The sequence below is a fragment of the Ornithorhynchus anatinus genome, chromosome X5, assembly GCF_004115215.2.
Source record: "Ornithorhynchus anatinus isolate Pmale09 chromosome X5, mOrnAna1.pri.v4, whole genome shotgun sequence".
NCBI lineage: Eukaryota > Metazoa > Chordata > Mammalia > Monotremata > Ornithorhynchidae > Ornithorhynchus > Ornithorhynchus anatinus.
This window is the reverse complement of record NC_041753.1, coordinates 12,656,636-12,671,326: the sequence shown is the minus strand read 5'-3', so window position 1 is coordinate 12,671,326 and position 14,691 is coordinate 12,656,636. Positions and strand designations below refer to the sequence as shown.

General features: G+C 43.5%; 1 protein-coding gene across 1 annotated transcript in view; it reads right to left on the bottom strand.

The window, feature by feature from the left end:
- Positions 1-14,691, bottom strand: part of SHB (SH2 domain containing adaptor protein B) — a 249,053-nt gene that overhangs the window by 103,978 nt on the left and 130,384 nt on the right. The gene's annotated exons all lie outside the window — the stretch shown is intronic.

Below are 14,691 nucleotides of genomic sequence, written 5' to 3'. Positions count from 1 at the left end.
CAGCAGACATGCGGGAGAGCTGGGATTAGAATGACCTCATGATTCCCAGGCCCATGCTCTATTCACTACGCCATGCTGCTTCCCAAACGTCTACTTTACTTTCAAAAACCGACTTCCAGTGCAATTGTACAGGAAACAGGGAGAGGAAGAGGTAATCATGAGGAAATGAGAGAAGTGGGTGGATGCGTTGCAGGAAAAGGGGGAGGTAGAGGTAGATCGGAGTGGTTCCATTGGAGTGGATGGAAAGAGAAGCGAGATGGAACGTGGCTTTTGTCCTCTCCACCAACCAGTGGTATTTAGTGAGCGCTTACTGCGTGCAAAGCACTGTTATAAACACTGGGGAAAGTACAACACCACAGAGTTGGTAGACGCGATCCCAGCCCACAAGGAGCTTGAAGTCTACAGTGGGAGACAGACATTAAACTAAATTATGGATTGAATAAACGAATAAATCGAGGGGCTTGAGGCCGACAGCATTTGCAGCTACGTGAAAAGTAGCGTGTGCGGCTGGCCCGTGACTAGAAATCCCTGGCCTTACTGAAAACTCGGAAAACTGAACAGGAAGGCTAATCCCTCTCCTCTTCTAACTCCATCTCCTCCTCTTCTTCAGTGACAGCAATAGCAACCGCGATTGATGGGTTCAGTCCTGTAATCCTGGCCAAAAGCAGAAGGTGGGGCCAAACCCCAAAGAACACCATCATTCTGGTCACCCTAAACCTAATGTCAGGCTCATCCCTCTTTTAGCACTCCCCTGTACAAGGCTGTCGTGTTTCCGTGTTCTGATTAGCAATTAGTTCTCTAAGACAGAGAATGGGGGATTTGGTCGGTTTGATTCAATTCCTTTTAGTCAATTCAATGCCCTTTCAGTGAGGATATCGTCAGATTATCCTCAGAACTTGAGAGCATATTCCAAAATTACCTGATTCCCCATCAAAAAAACAAGCAGTCTCTTTTTCCTTCCTCCCACCCCTACCTATCACAATCACTGGTTAAATGATATGGAACCTTAGACTGTGAGCCCTATGTGGAACGGGGACTGTGTCTAACCTGTTTAACTTGCATCTAGCCCAGGACTCAGAACAGTGCTTGACGTGTAGTAAGCATGTGACGAGTACAATAATAATAGTAATGATAATAATTGTTCATAATAGATTCCCCATTCAGCTGAACAATTGGCCTGGCTGAAGAGAGAGGTTTTTAAAGTCAGCTGAGGGGCAATTTTTTTAAAAAATGGTACTTGTTAAGTGCTTACTATGTGTCAGATGTTTTACTAAGTGCTGGGATAGATGCAAATCAATCAGTCCCTCGTCCACATGGGGCGCACAATCTTAAATTGGAGGGAGGGGGATTTAATTCCCATTTTACAGATGAAGTAATCGAGGCACAGAGAAGTTAAGTGACCTGTCCATGGTCACACAGCAGACAAGCAACAGAGCTGGGATTAGAAGCGAGGTCTTCTGAATTCCAGGCCTGCGCTCTTTCCACGAGGCCACTGTTTCCCATTTTAAATGATCTCTCTTATTTATAGCTCAAACTATTTTGACACCGCCAGAGATGGAGTTTTTGTGCTCCAGCATCAACTTGAAATCCTTAGAGGATATTTTCATTAGCGAGCCACGGAGAACTACTTTAAAATAAGTGACATAGGGTGTAAAACATTTGGATCCATAAAAAAAAATTATTGGGTGGCTCTTTGGCTATAAAATTATGGTTAACGGTGAACTTTCATTGCCTTCACCTATTAAATTCTGCCAGGTTTTGTGATCCTCATTCCTGTTCAGAAGTCATATACTTACCGCTGCAACCTTCTAGAAATATTTGTGTACCAACTGACGGCAATAGCTAGCTGCAGAGAGACACCGACAAGAAGAAAGCATTTGTTCACCGTCTGTCTGTTCTTGTTCTTTCTGATGATCACAGTGTACTGTGCCAGAACACACCTTTGTAAGCTTACTCAAAAAACTCAGGCAATATTCCCCCACAGTTTCTCACAAGAACATTGCTTCGTAAGTGGCTTAGTGAACGGCACGGTGAAATTAAAAAAAAAAAAGTTCAAATTTAATAATAGAGAAATTGCTGTGGTGCAAATATTTACTTGTGACCCAAAAGGGTGGAACACCAAAGTTTTCAGACTGAGTTTCTTAAAAGCCGCCAGATGGATCCTGAGTCATCTGGTAGCCTGCTGGTCAGACCTCACATCTAAAAATGAGCAAAAGCTATATATCCTGCCTGCCAGAAAAGTGAAAGTGGAAGGCTTTCTTCTCTTGTATCAAGGACCTTGATTTTTCTAACTACAAAATGGGGGAAAGCTCTGCAAAAACATAAAAGTTAGAGCTTCTAAATTTATCATAGGTTTGCTAAAATCTAGCCGCCCCCCCCCCCCCCCCCGCCTCCGTGCCTGGGTCTTGGTTATGATCTCAATAATAACAGTATTCAGGTGCTGGACTGTAAATTCGCTGAGGGCAGGGGATGTGTTTTACTTTCTTGTACTCCCCGAAGCATTCAGTTCAGCGCTTTGGCACCGAAGAGGTGCTCAATCAATGGCATTAATTCACTGATTTCTGGAATGGGTTCTCTATGTAGCAACTTGGCCCGTGGCTTATACGTCCTAATCCTTCCGTGCTTTGAGGCTCCTGGTGTCCCTGCATTCCTCCTCCAGTGTCCTCTGTCCTGATACGAATGCCGATTTCCACGGACTGCACGATGGTGAGGAGGGGACACGGCGTGCAGACGTAAACTCACCACATACGAGCGGCAGCATCTTTAGGACGTATGGCCCCGTACCCTTTTCTGGTTCTGATCTGACCTGGTGGAGTTCGAAAGTTTGGATGGGGCCTATCCTCTTCATGTAGGCCCTCATCTCGTTCCAAAAGAAATACTCTAGGGGTGCAGTGCCCCGCCCCTCGCCCCCCCCCCCCCCACCAGTCTCCCATCCCAGTCCAAAAAACCCCCCCTTAAAAGTTAAGCAGTCCTGGATTTACATTATTGAGAAGTCAAAAAACTCCTCAAAAAAAAATAAAAATCTATGTTCCTTTCCTGACTAGACCAAATAAATCTTCAGCATTTTTTGGGAAGATGACAAGGCACACTTCCCAGGAATAATGAACAATGAATATCCTGAAGCAAACACTGAAATCTGGCTGTAACACTGGTTTGATAATGAGTAATCTGCCGGGAAAGAATCCACTAAGATGAATTGTTCTTTATTTCAGAAATGACTGCAGCATGGTGATTTTTCAAAACAGATTTTACAGACCAAGCCAAGATCCCCAGTCTACCCGGCTAAAACCAACTTCTTAATAGTAATAATAATAATAATAATGTTGGTATTTGTTAAGTGCTTACTATGTGCCAAGCACCATTCTAAGTGCTGGGGGAGATACAGGGTAATCAGGTAGTTCCACGTGAGGCTCACAGTCTTAATCCCCATTTTACAGATGAGGTAACTGAGGCACCGAGAAGTTAAGTGACTTGTCCGAAGTCACACATCTGACAGGTGGCGGAGTCAGGATTAGAACCCATGACCTATGACTTCTAAGCCCGTGCTTTTTCTACTGAGCCACGCTGCTTTCCTAAGTCTTTAATGTCACTGGTTTGATCATCATAAATCAAAATAAAACTTTCAAATTAATGATTAACCTGAAAACCATGCGGATTATTTCTACCTCCTGGCCCAAAGTGCTGTACTTAATTTTCCAAACAAATGGAAGTTCACATTTCTCTTTTAGCAGTTAGAGTACAGCTGGCCGAAAAATTACTAATCAGTTCGGAGAAACAGCATGGCCTAGTGGAAAGAACATGGGCCTGGGAGTCAGGGGACCTGGGTTTTAATTCCAACTCCACTTCTTGCCTGCTGGGTGCCCTTGGGCAAGTCACTTAACTTCAATTGTCACTCAGTTTCCTCATCTGTAAAATGGGGGTGCAACTTTTGTTCTCGCTCCTATTTAAAGAGTGTGAGTCCCATATAGGATAGGAATTGTGTCAGACCTTATCATCTTCTATTTACCCCAGTGTTTCATTCAACAGTATTTATTGAGCGCTTACTATGTGCAGAGCAGCTCTTAGTACAGTGCTTAGCACATAGGTCAGAGAATGTGTCTGTTTTCTGTTATATTGTACTCGCCACACAGCGCTCAATAAATACGACTGAACACAATAAATGCATCACAATGCCGCTTATTACTAATGCACTGATTAGAAAGGAACCTCCAATCAGCAAGATGTTGACAGACACTTGCTTCTGAGAAGCAGCGTGGCTCAGTGGAAAGACTCCGGGCTTGGGAGTCAGAGGTCATGGGTTTGAATCCCAGCTCTGCCACTTGTCAGCTGTGTGACTGGGGGCAAGTCATTCACTTCTCTGTGCCTCAGTTACTTCATCTGTAAAATGGGGATTAACTGTGAGCCTCACGTGGGACAACCTGATTACCCTGTATCCACCCCAGAGCTTAGAAGAGTGCTCTGCACATAGTATGCGCTTAACAAATACCAACATTATTATTATTATTATTATTATTATTATTATTCTGTCCTCAACCACAGCTACTGCTTTCCTTGAAACATCCCTATGACTCGGGCTACTGGGATGGAAAAGGATGGAGGATTAGGGTGCTCAACTTTGCCCCCAAAGAAACTACAGAACCCCACAGAACTTTCTCTAAGCCTGGGATTTGGGCAGCTCAGACTGTTTTCCAGGCATATTATGCTGCTCCCAGTAAGGTCTTTGGCTTAAAATCATGCTAAAACCATGATTCCCCAACAAAGTCCCCCTTTCCCCTACTCCCTCTCCCTAATGCATCACCCACGTACTTGGATCCATACCCCTTTAAGCACTTGATAATCACCCCACCCTCACCCCCACGACATTTACCTACGTAGCCCTAATTTATTTAATCACTCATTCGTATTTATTGAGAGCTTACTGTGTGCAGATCACTGTACTAAGCACTTGGGAGAATGCAATACAACAATAAACAGATGCATTTCCTGCCCACAATGAGCTTCCAGTCTAGAGGGTGGGGAGACAGACATTAATGTAAGGAAATAAATTACAGATACGTACATAAGTGCTGTGAGGCTGGGAGGGGTGGGGGGGAGAACAAGGGGATCAATTCCGGGTGACGCAGAAGGGAGTGGGAGAAGAGGAAAGGTGGGATTTGATCAGGGAAGGTCTCTTGGAGGAGATGCGCCTTCAATAAGGCTTTGAAGTGAGGGAGAGTAATTGTCTGTTGGATTTGAGGAGGGAGGGCGTTCCAGGCCAGAGGCAAGATGCGGGCGAGGGGTCTGCGGCGAGAAAGACGACAGGGAGAAGGTGAGCCAAGTGTGAGGCTTGGGTTGTAGTGGAAGAGTAGCAAGAGAGGTAGAAGGGGGCAAGGTGACCGAGTGCTTTAAAGCCAATGGTGAGGAGTTTTTGTCTGATGTGGAGGTTGATGGGCAACCACTGGAGTTTTTTGAGGACTGGGGAGATACCTGTCCCGAACATTTCTGTAGAAAAATGATCCGGGCAGCAGAGTGAAGTATGGACTGGGGTTTGGAGAGACAGGGGGCAGGGAGGTCAGCAAGGAGGCTGATGCAGTTATCCAGGAGGGATAGGATGAGTGATTGTATTAACGTGGTACCAGTTTGGATGGAGAAGAAAGGGAGGGTTTTAGTGATGTTGTGAAGGTAGGACCAGCGGTATTTAGTGATGGACTGAATATGTGGGCTGAATGACAGAGAGGAGTCAAGAATAATGCCAAGGTTTACGTGCTTGTGAGACAGAAGGGACAGTGGTGCCGTCTACAGCGATGGGAAAGTCAGGGGGAGGACACGGTTCGGGTGGGATGACGAGGAGTTCTCATTTGGACTCTTTAAGCTTAAGGTGATGGGAGGACCTCCAAGTAGAGATGTCTTGAAGGCAGGAGGAATTGTGTCTGTCTCCCCCTCTAGATTGTGAGTTCCTTGTGGGCAGGGAGCCAACTCTTTTGTATTGTATTCTCCCAACTCTGGTGGCGGAGAGACTAATTCACTGACTGTAGAACTGTAAGGTGCAGAAGGTGAGAAGCCTGAATGTGTGTTTATGCATGGGTGTGAAATGGTGCACAAGGCAGAGAGGATACGTAACAGGTGGTAGGTCTCTTATTATGAATGAAAGGAGAGGAAAAAAAGGGAAAAATGAGGAGACCCAAGCGTGTGTGGGAAGAACAATGTCAGAAATGAAAGAGTGGCCTTTGTGTCCATAGGAAACAGGTCCATTTAGAGGTAAGATGTAATCTCGCAATAGTTCTCATGGTTTCACAACGGCATTGTCAAATGTAAACAATTAGAAAGGTTGTGCCTTCTTTTTGTGGCACTTGGAAGTCTGAAGGTTACTGTATATATGGCCAGACTTTCTAACCCTCCAAGCTGTCAAATGCATGTTATATCATTCAAAAGGAAAAGATTCTACACTCGAGTGGTAGAAGTACAATATTTCCAAGTGTATTTTATAAAATGAGTACTTGAGGCTACAGCTGATTTTAATTTCCACTGGATAATGAAAATCTTGAGCCAAAACCTGGCTTATAGGGTTTGAAATAGTTTAAGAAAAGTGTTCTGAGTCTACTGATATTTTTACTTGTGGAGAGAATATCTACAACTGTCCAAAGTATTTTCAATAAATTTTATTTTGCTTAGTGTTGAAATATTAGGAAAACTTCTTTATAATCTAAAGCTTGAATTGGAGCCATGCCTTTTTTGAGGCGCTCGTTAGTCCGGCCAGTTCAGAAATCTGTCTCTGACTGGAGCAACAGAATATTTGGAAGGACTACCAGATTGTTGCCTCCTTGACACTCACCCTCAGAATAATTCTGTCACACCAGATTTCCAGATGGAGCTTCTTTTAAACACGGCCCTCCCGCCACCACTATCTTACAGTCTGGAAATCTATCTAAGAAGGCAGCTAGTGTTTTAAGTCACAAGTCATTTTACAGTGCGTCTATTAATTCATAGAAAATGACCTTTAATATAGTATTGGCAGGTTGCTATTTCATGCCTCTTAGTCAGAGTACATGAGCATTAAATTGATAGGGTCGGTATTTTGTGTGTGTGACCTCTTGAGTAGAAAGGTTTCCCAAGTGAAATTATCCATGAACACAGGGCAGAAATAACACAATGCCTTTTTTCTCACTGAAGCTTTTTCTGCTTGGGTTTAAGAAGCAGGTAGTACAAGTGTTCCTGAATTCCTTTTTTTTCCAGGTTGAGGAGACTGTGAGCTCGTTGTGGGCAGGGAACATGTCTATCAACTCTGTTATATTGCATTCTCCCAAGCGCTTAGTACAGTGAGAGCACACAGTAGAGCACACAGTAAGCACTCAATAAGTGCTCAGAAAAGCAGCATGGCCTAGTGGATGGAGCACGGGCCTGGGGGGCAGAAGGTCATGGGTTCTAAGACCGGCTCTGCCACTCACCAGCTGTGTGACCTTGGGCAAGTCACTTCATTTCTCTGTGCCTCAGTTACCTCGGCTGTAAAACGGGGATTGAGACTATGAGCCCCACGTGGGACAGGGACTGTGTCCAACCCAATTTGCTTGTATCCACCCCAGTGCTACCCGGCACATAGTAAGCACTTAAATACCATAATTATTATTAATCAGTACGACGGATTGATTGATTGGTGAATGGCAGGGCAGCTTGGGAATGAATGGCTAAGCATTTTTATTTGGAAGGGGGCAGAATGTCTGTGCTAAAGAACTAGTCACAAATTCTCCCGAGTCCAGTTATTACAAGGCCCTGGAGTTCTCAGATGCTCCTGGGGGCCATCACCAAATCTTCGGTGCACTAATTCCACTTTCTTGAAGCTGGGCTTTGGGGATTAAAGGATTCTGGTTTCTTGCATTCAAAAAGAAAAAAAGAAAGAAAGAAGAAGAAGAAGCAAGTCCCATCAAGAATTTGCTATATTCACTATACAATGAGGCAGCTAAAGCTCTCTATGAAGACTATCAGGTTTTTAAAGTCTTAAATTTCTGATTTACTAACCCTATTTCTCAAGGCCTTTTATCGCAGATGAAACTGTGTGCATTTTTATCGCTTATGGTCCATTAAATCAATAAAATCTGTGAGGACAGGGAGCTATGCTAAGAATAAAACAGGGTCAGTACCACCCTGCCCTGCAATATTAAAAAGAGTGTGGAAAATCATTTCAGTGGGGAAATCTGATATTCTGTATTTTTCTCCTAGAAAAAATGGTTTGGGATGAGTGTGGGTGTAGAAGTAGCCATAAGAGTATTTTTAAGCAGCTACTGGGTATCAAACACTCTACTAAATGCTGGGGAAAAATAAAAAAGAGAGGTGAGCCGTTAACACGGTCCCTGTCCTTCCAGCGGCTCACAGTCTAAGAATATGGAGGGGAGGGGATTGGCGACGGGAATGATGAAATAATATAAATACAAAATCAACATAAAAGACCACGTTAAGAGTCTTAGGCCAGGTACGGGCCTAAGAGTGCCGTCGCTAGGGTCACGCAGAGTCCACTTGCAACCAAAGCTTCCCACTGTTCTGCAGCTTAAATCTCCAGTGTCCCCACAGGCACGGTATGTGTGTGTGTGTGTGTGTGTGTGTGTGTGTGTTGGGTGGGGGGGGGAGAGGGCGGGGAAGAGGCTTGAAGGACACAGGTGCTCCTAAAAGATGCAATCCCTATTAAATGTTACGATCACAGTGGATGTGAGAAATAAATCCAAGATACAAACATGACGGTACATGTGCATGGTAGGAATACCAAATTCTGGAGCATTCCCTAGAAAGTTTGGAGATTAGAGATGGAGGGAGGGATGATTTCCCCTCTCCCCGCTTCCCCTCCAAGCCACGTTTGCTCTACCCACCTTCCACCTGACATCACGCAATACATCCCTAGTATTTAATCTATAGGACACACTCCGTATCCTGAATCAAGGCAGGACAGGGCAGAAGAACATTTGTTATGTATGAGAGTAGTAGGCTACATTCCATTCCAAGACTTTTGCCTCTAGCTGGCAACTCGGGATCCTTGTCTTTACCCCTGGGCAATTACAGTATATATGTACATATTTATAATTCTATTTATTTTATTAATGATGTGTGTATATCTATAATTCTATTTATTTTGATGCTACTGATGCCTGTTTACTTGTTTAGATGTCTGTTTCCCTGCTTCTAGACTGTGAGCCCATTGTGGGCAGGGGTTATCTCTATTTGTTGCTGAATTGTACTTTCCAAGCGCTTAGTACGGTGCTCTGCACAGAGTAAGCACTCAATAAATATGATTGAACGAATGAATGAATCATAGGCCCGGGACTTTCTCCACTGGTTGAATGAGGAGAGAACTGGCACAAGGAGACAGCCATCTACTTTAAACTCTTACCTGAAAAAAAATAGACTCATGCTCATTGCCAGGTCTCTAGGGAAGTGTGTTCATGGGGTGGGAAAGACAGTGAGAATGGTGTGGGTTAAATTTTTCTTCGCTTCCTGGGCTAATAATATACTTAGACCGTGAGCCCCATGTAGGACAGGGACTGTGTCCAACAGTGCTTGGCACACAGTAAGAAGCAGTGCGGCTTAATGGAAAGAGCACGGGCTTGGGAGTCACAGGTTCTAATCCTGGCCCCGCGACTTGTCTGCTGTGTGACTTTGGGCCAGTCACTTAACTTCTCTGTGCCTCAGTTACCTCATCTGTAAAATGGGGATTAAGACTGTGAGTCCCACGTGGGACAACCTCATTACCTTGTAGCTACCCCAGCGCTTAGAACAGTGCTTGGCACATAGTAAGCACTTAACAAATACCATCTTTATTATTATTATTATTATTATTATTATTAAGCGCTGAACAAGTACCATTAAAAAAGGGTAGAAATTGGAAACTCATCTTCACTGCTGTCTTCGGTTGCACGCTGAAATGAATGTTCAAACAGGGAAATCTTGAAATCTTGAGATAGGTCTTAGCATATGAACGGAAGTTAGAGAAGAGGGGTGTTCTCGATGTGTACCACAAAACCTGGGTGATGTCAAACTACCCCAAGTCACCCCGGCACTTAGAATTACACCCTTTAATCACCCCTCCCTCAGCCCCACAGCACTTACGTACATATCCAAAATTTGTTTATATTTAATATGTTTCCCCCTCTAGATTGTAAGCTACCTGTGGGCAGGGATCATGTCTACCAACTCTGTTGTACTGTACTCTCCTGAGTGCTCAGTACAGTGCTCCGCACTTAGTAGGCACTGAATTGGTATAGTCTATTGATGGATCGATACCAAGTGCTTAGGACAGCGTAATGCTCTGCCCACAGTAAGCACTCAATAAATACCTCTGATTGACTGATCGTCTCTCTTTTCCCTACAACCATTCTCTGTAGTAGCAAATATCCTATGGTTTCAAAACACTCAAAAAATCTGTATGGAAACCATTACATTCCTATCATAAAAGACCAATTAAAGATGGAATTCAGTGCTTTACCTAAATATTAAGATTAGGAGTTTATAAACATAACCAGAAATTCAGTAAAACACCCGGAAAAGGAAACGGTCTGCCTTTGCGATTTTCCAAGCAACCGTCTTTAGACTGAGGATCTACCCTGACAATAATAAGCCGTCTTTAATGAATCTCAGGGTCTTAAGTGATCACGTCTGGAAAAGGAGCACTTCAAAGGAACAACCAGCCTGAACACCCATCACACACATGTTATCGTAACTCTAAGGCAGCCCTCTTTTCTCTTTATCTCCGGGCTAAAACCATGAGAAATGACTGCCATGCTCCATTCCTCTCACTCTATTTGATAGGCTCTCTGCTTCTTAAATCTTCCCCTAATCTGGACAAAATTTCCCTGCCAAAAATGTTCCAATTCTCTGATTCCAGCATCCACCACCTCAGAGTTCAGTCTTTTCCTGATCAAGTTCCAATTGCCTATCAAATGGTTCTTAATCCCTTTACAGTCAAAATTCTGGGATATTTAACAGTTCCTTGAACCCAATCTAAACTAAATGCCTCTCTAAATTAATTCGCTTACTACGTTGCCTTACATTCCAAATGCTACCTTTTAAGGCTTAACTCACAGTACCTCAAATAAAAACACGAAACCAGAAAGTACAAATGAACTGTTCTATTTTCTAACCTACAGACGCTGCCATTGGCTGAAATGGGCTCTTTGAAACCTAGTCTGAATAAATGTGCGTTATTTCCCTAGTCAGGTGAGGAAATCATCTAGAGGATTAAATGGTTAAATCTATTCTGGAGACTCCATTTGTGGCCTCAGATACGCTAAAATGGATTAGGATAAATTCCCACTCAATTATCTTCCACTGACATCTCTGATTGTGGTGTGTATGTGTGGACAAGTGTGTGTGCGTATAAGTAGGTGTGTAAATGTGAAAGGGAGAAAATTATGTTCTCTCTATTAACTGCATTAGCAGCTGAAAATGTAAATGCCCTCAAAAGCTACTATGTGATGGGTACGACCAACATCTAACCCAATTAAATCGGGAAAAAACCAAAAACCAGCAAGGCTGCTTGGATCGAAATGTTTTTAGCATATTCACAAAGATGTTCAATAAAATTTGAACAGTCAACCACATCAACATGCGTACCGAGTTGGCAGGAGGGAACAAAGGGGAGGGAAACGGTTTAAGGAGGCAAACTGAATGCGTGTTTACATGACGTTCGAAATTGATCCATTTTAGGCTGTAAGTCCGTGGGGCATGGCTTCATCCCAGAGTACATACTGCTTTGCAGATTTTTCTGAATCATATTTGAAGGGCCTATCAGGAGGTGGCCCAAGAACAGTAAAAGAGCTTTTCAGTTTGAAACCCTCTCCATGTTATAATAATAATAATTGTGGTATTTGTTAAGTGCTTATTACGTGCCAACCACTGAGGTAGACAGAAGATAATCAGGTCCCATGTGGGACTCACAATCTAAACAGGAGGGAGGAGAAGCACTGAATTCTCTCTCTGCAGATGAAGGAACTGAGGAACAGGTAAGTGATTTGCCCAAGGTCACACAGCAGGTAAATGGAGGAAGAGGGATTAGAACCCAGGTCCTCTGACTCCCAGGCCCGTGCTCTTTCCATTAGACCGCACTTCTCACTGTTATGCAGATACGAACAGTGGCCCAGATATTAAAATAAAGCTAGCCACTTGCCTCCTATTTTCTCCCATCTACGTGATGGGCCCCTCAGAATGATCAGGTGATGTTAATCTGTACCTCAAAAGCAGGAAGCAGGTTCAGTGGAAGCCAACCTCAAACAGCAAAAGCTGAGAAATAGGAAAAGAGGCATTTCATTTTAAATTTACCTTGCCAGGCTGGCTCGTCAATTTTAAAATAGCTAAATCCCAAACAAATGGTTCAGTAGGGTGAGGAGGAGACATGTAATTTGCTTCAATTTAACATTCCCGAGCTTTTTGCCATAACCTCAGTGTTAAAGAAACATATATTTAGCCTGTAGATATGAGAGCCAGGATTGAATCATGAGAACAGCTCAGGTTTTCATATACAGTTGGGTCATGCCCACTTTTCTAAAGTTGCTGATTACATTTATAATCAACAATTTACTATTAGTAACCAAGGCAGACAGAAGACATCTCTCTACCACCACCACCAAGAAAAGAAACTCAAGCTAATTTGTGCATGCATCAGTGAGAAACGAAAGACGGGATAATTTGGTTCAGACACACTGACCCCTAATCCAGGCTCCTGAGCCAGGAAGAATCTGCTCTGCCAAGAGCAGGCTACATATCAAAAGGCTCTGACCCAAGGAGCTCACCTGCAAGTACAGACAAACAGACCCATCCAGATCCTGACCACAGATACTAGTTCTTAGTTGAAAGCCTCCAAATGACTTGATCTTCCATTGGGCCTCTGTGGCTTTTTCCCAAAGCCACTGTTATTCATCTTCTGCTTGATGAGATTGGAGAGTGCCGAAAACAGGCTGAAAATGGAGCCACTTCAGCAATACCTTGGATTCCATCCCCAAATAAAGCACCTAAGCTCTGCTCCTTCTGTTACGGCCTCTACCGCTTTTTGAAATGCACAAGAGAGACTTGTAAAGATCACTTATCACTCAAATTCCAAAATTCTCCATCTATTATGGTTTGGTTTACGGCTTCAGGATAAAAAGAGCAGCTCCCCCGAACCTAATAATAATAATGATGATGGTATTTGTTAAGCGCTTACTATGTGCAAAGCACTGTTCTAAGCGCTGGGGTAGATACGAGGTAATCAGGTTGTAATAATAATAATAATGTTGGTATTTGTTAAGCGCTTACTATGTGCAGAGCACTGTTCTAAGCGCTGGGGTAAAACAGGGAAATCAGGTTATCCCACGTGGGGCTCACAGTCTTAATCCCCATTTTACAGATGAGGGAACTGAGGCACAGAGAAGTTAAGTGACTTGCCCACAGTCACACAGCTGACAAGTGGCAGAGCTGGGATTCGAACTCATGAGCCCTGACTCCAAAGCCCGTGCTCTTTCCACTGCGCCACGCTGCTTCTCAGGTTGTCCCACGTGGGGCTCACAGTCTCAATCCCCATTTTACAGATGAGGTAACTGAGGCACAGAGAAGTTACGTGGCTTGTCCAAGGTCACACAGCAGACACGTGACGGAGGCGGGATTAGAACCCACAACTTCAGGCTCCCAAGCCCATGCCCTTGCCACTAGGCCATGCTGCTTCTGACCCTCAAATGACCCCCTAGCTGTGGTAGAGCTCGGTTTGTCGGGAACTGCGCTGGTCCCTCGCTATTTTAGAGGGTTCAGAACTGGACTAGTTGGTCTAAACTGAGGAGGCTCCTTCTGAAATAGTTTTTCAGTGTATTAATGAAAATGGATTTATTTGTGAGAAAGGGTTGGATTGGTTTTCATCAGATCTCGCAGGTGGAAACATCTAATCAGACAACACATCCTGAATTGGAGAAATGCTAATCGAGTATACATATTTAACACACTCAAGTTTCAGGACTCTCACCATCAAAGACAAAGCAAAAGAAGTTTTCTGATCTGAAAATTTAACACATCTATTAAGGAAAAATATTTCCCTACCAGTAGACTGAACCATAAGGTTTAATTAAATTGTTCTACTAAGCTAAAAAAAAAAAAAACGGGCAAGAGAACAATGACCCATTTTTGACCCTCTTATCGGACTATACGTATATCAATGAAACCAGTAATGAAATTGTCGCAAACAGCTGGAACCTGCTTACTTGTGGTAATCAGGGAAAGGTGTGCTTAGATAAATAAAATCCACAGATATTCCAATGATTTCAAACTTCTTTCCCTATTAATTTTCTTTTATCCCAGAGCTGTTAGTAAGCAGTATAACTAAATAATTTGGGTTTTATCTCTTTTCCCTTCATTCCACCCTCTGGTGGAGGGGCGTGAAGATAAGGAGAACAGAAATGAGCACTTTTAATAATCTGCAAATTGGAAAATCGACCCAAGAGATGATCAAAAGGCAGCAAGAGACAGGCTGGTCAGAAATAGAAGATCCCAAACTGGGACTTTTGCCTATGAGGAGGAGGAGAAGGGGGAAAGCCCAATGAATATCCCATGCCCCTTCCCAAGGACATTTTCAGAGTGGTAACATTAGTGATAGTATTTACCGAGTGTTCACTGGACTAGGTGCTTGGGAAGAAGAAAATAAAGAAGCAACGGGGTCTCTGCCCACAAACAACGTACATATTACTGGGGGTGTACGTTCGTCGTGGGCAGGGA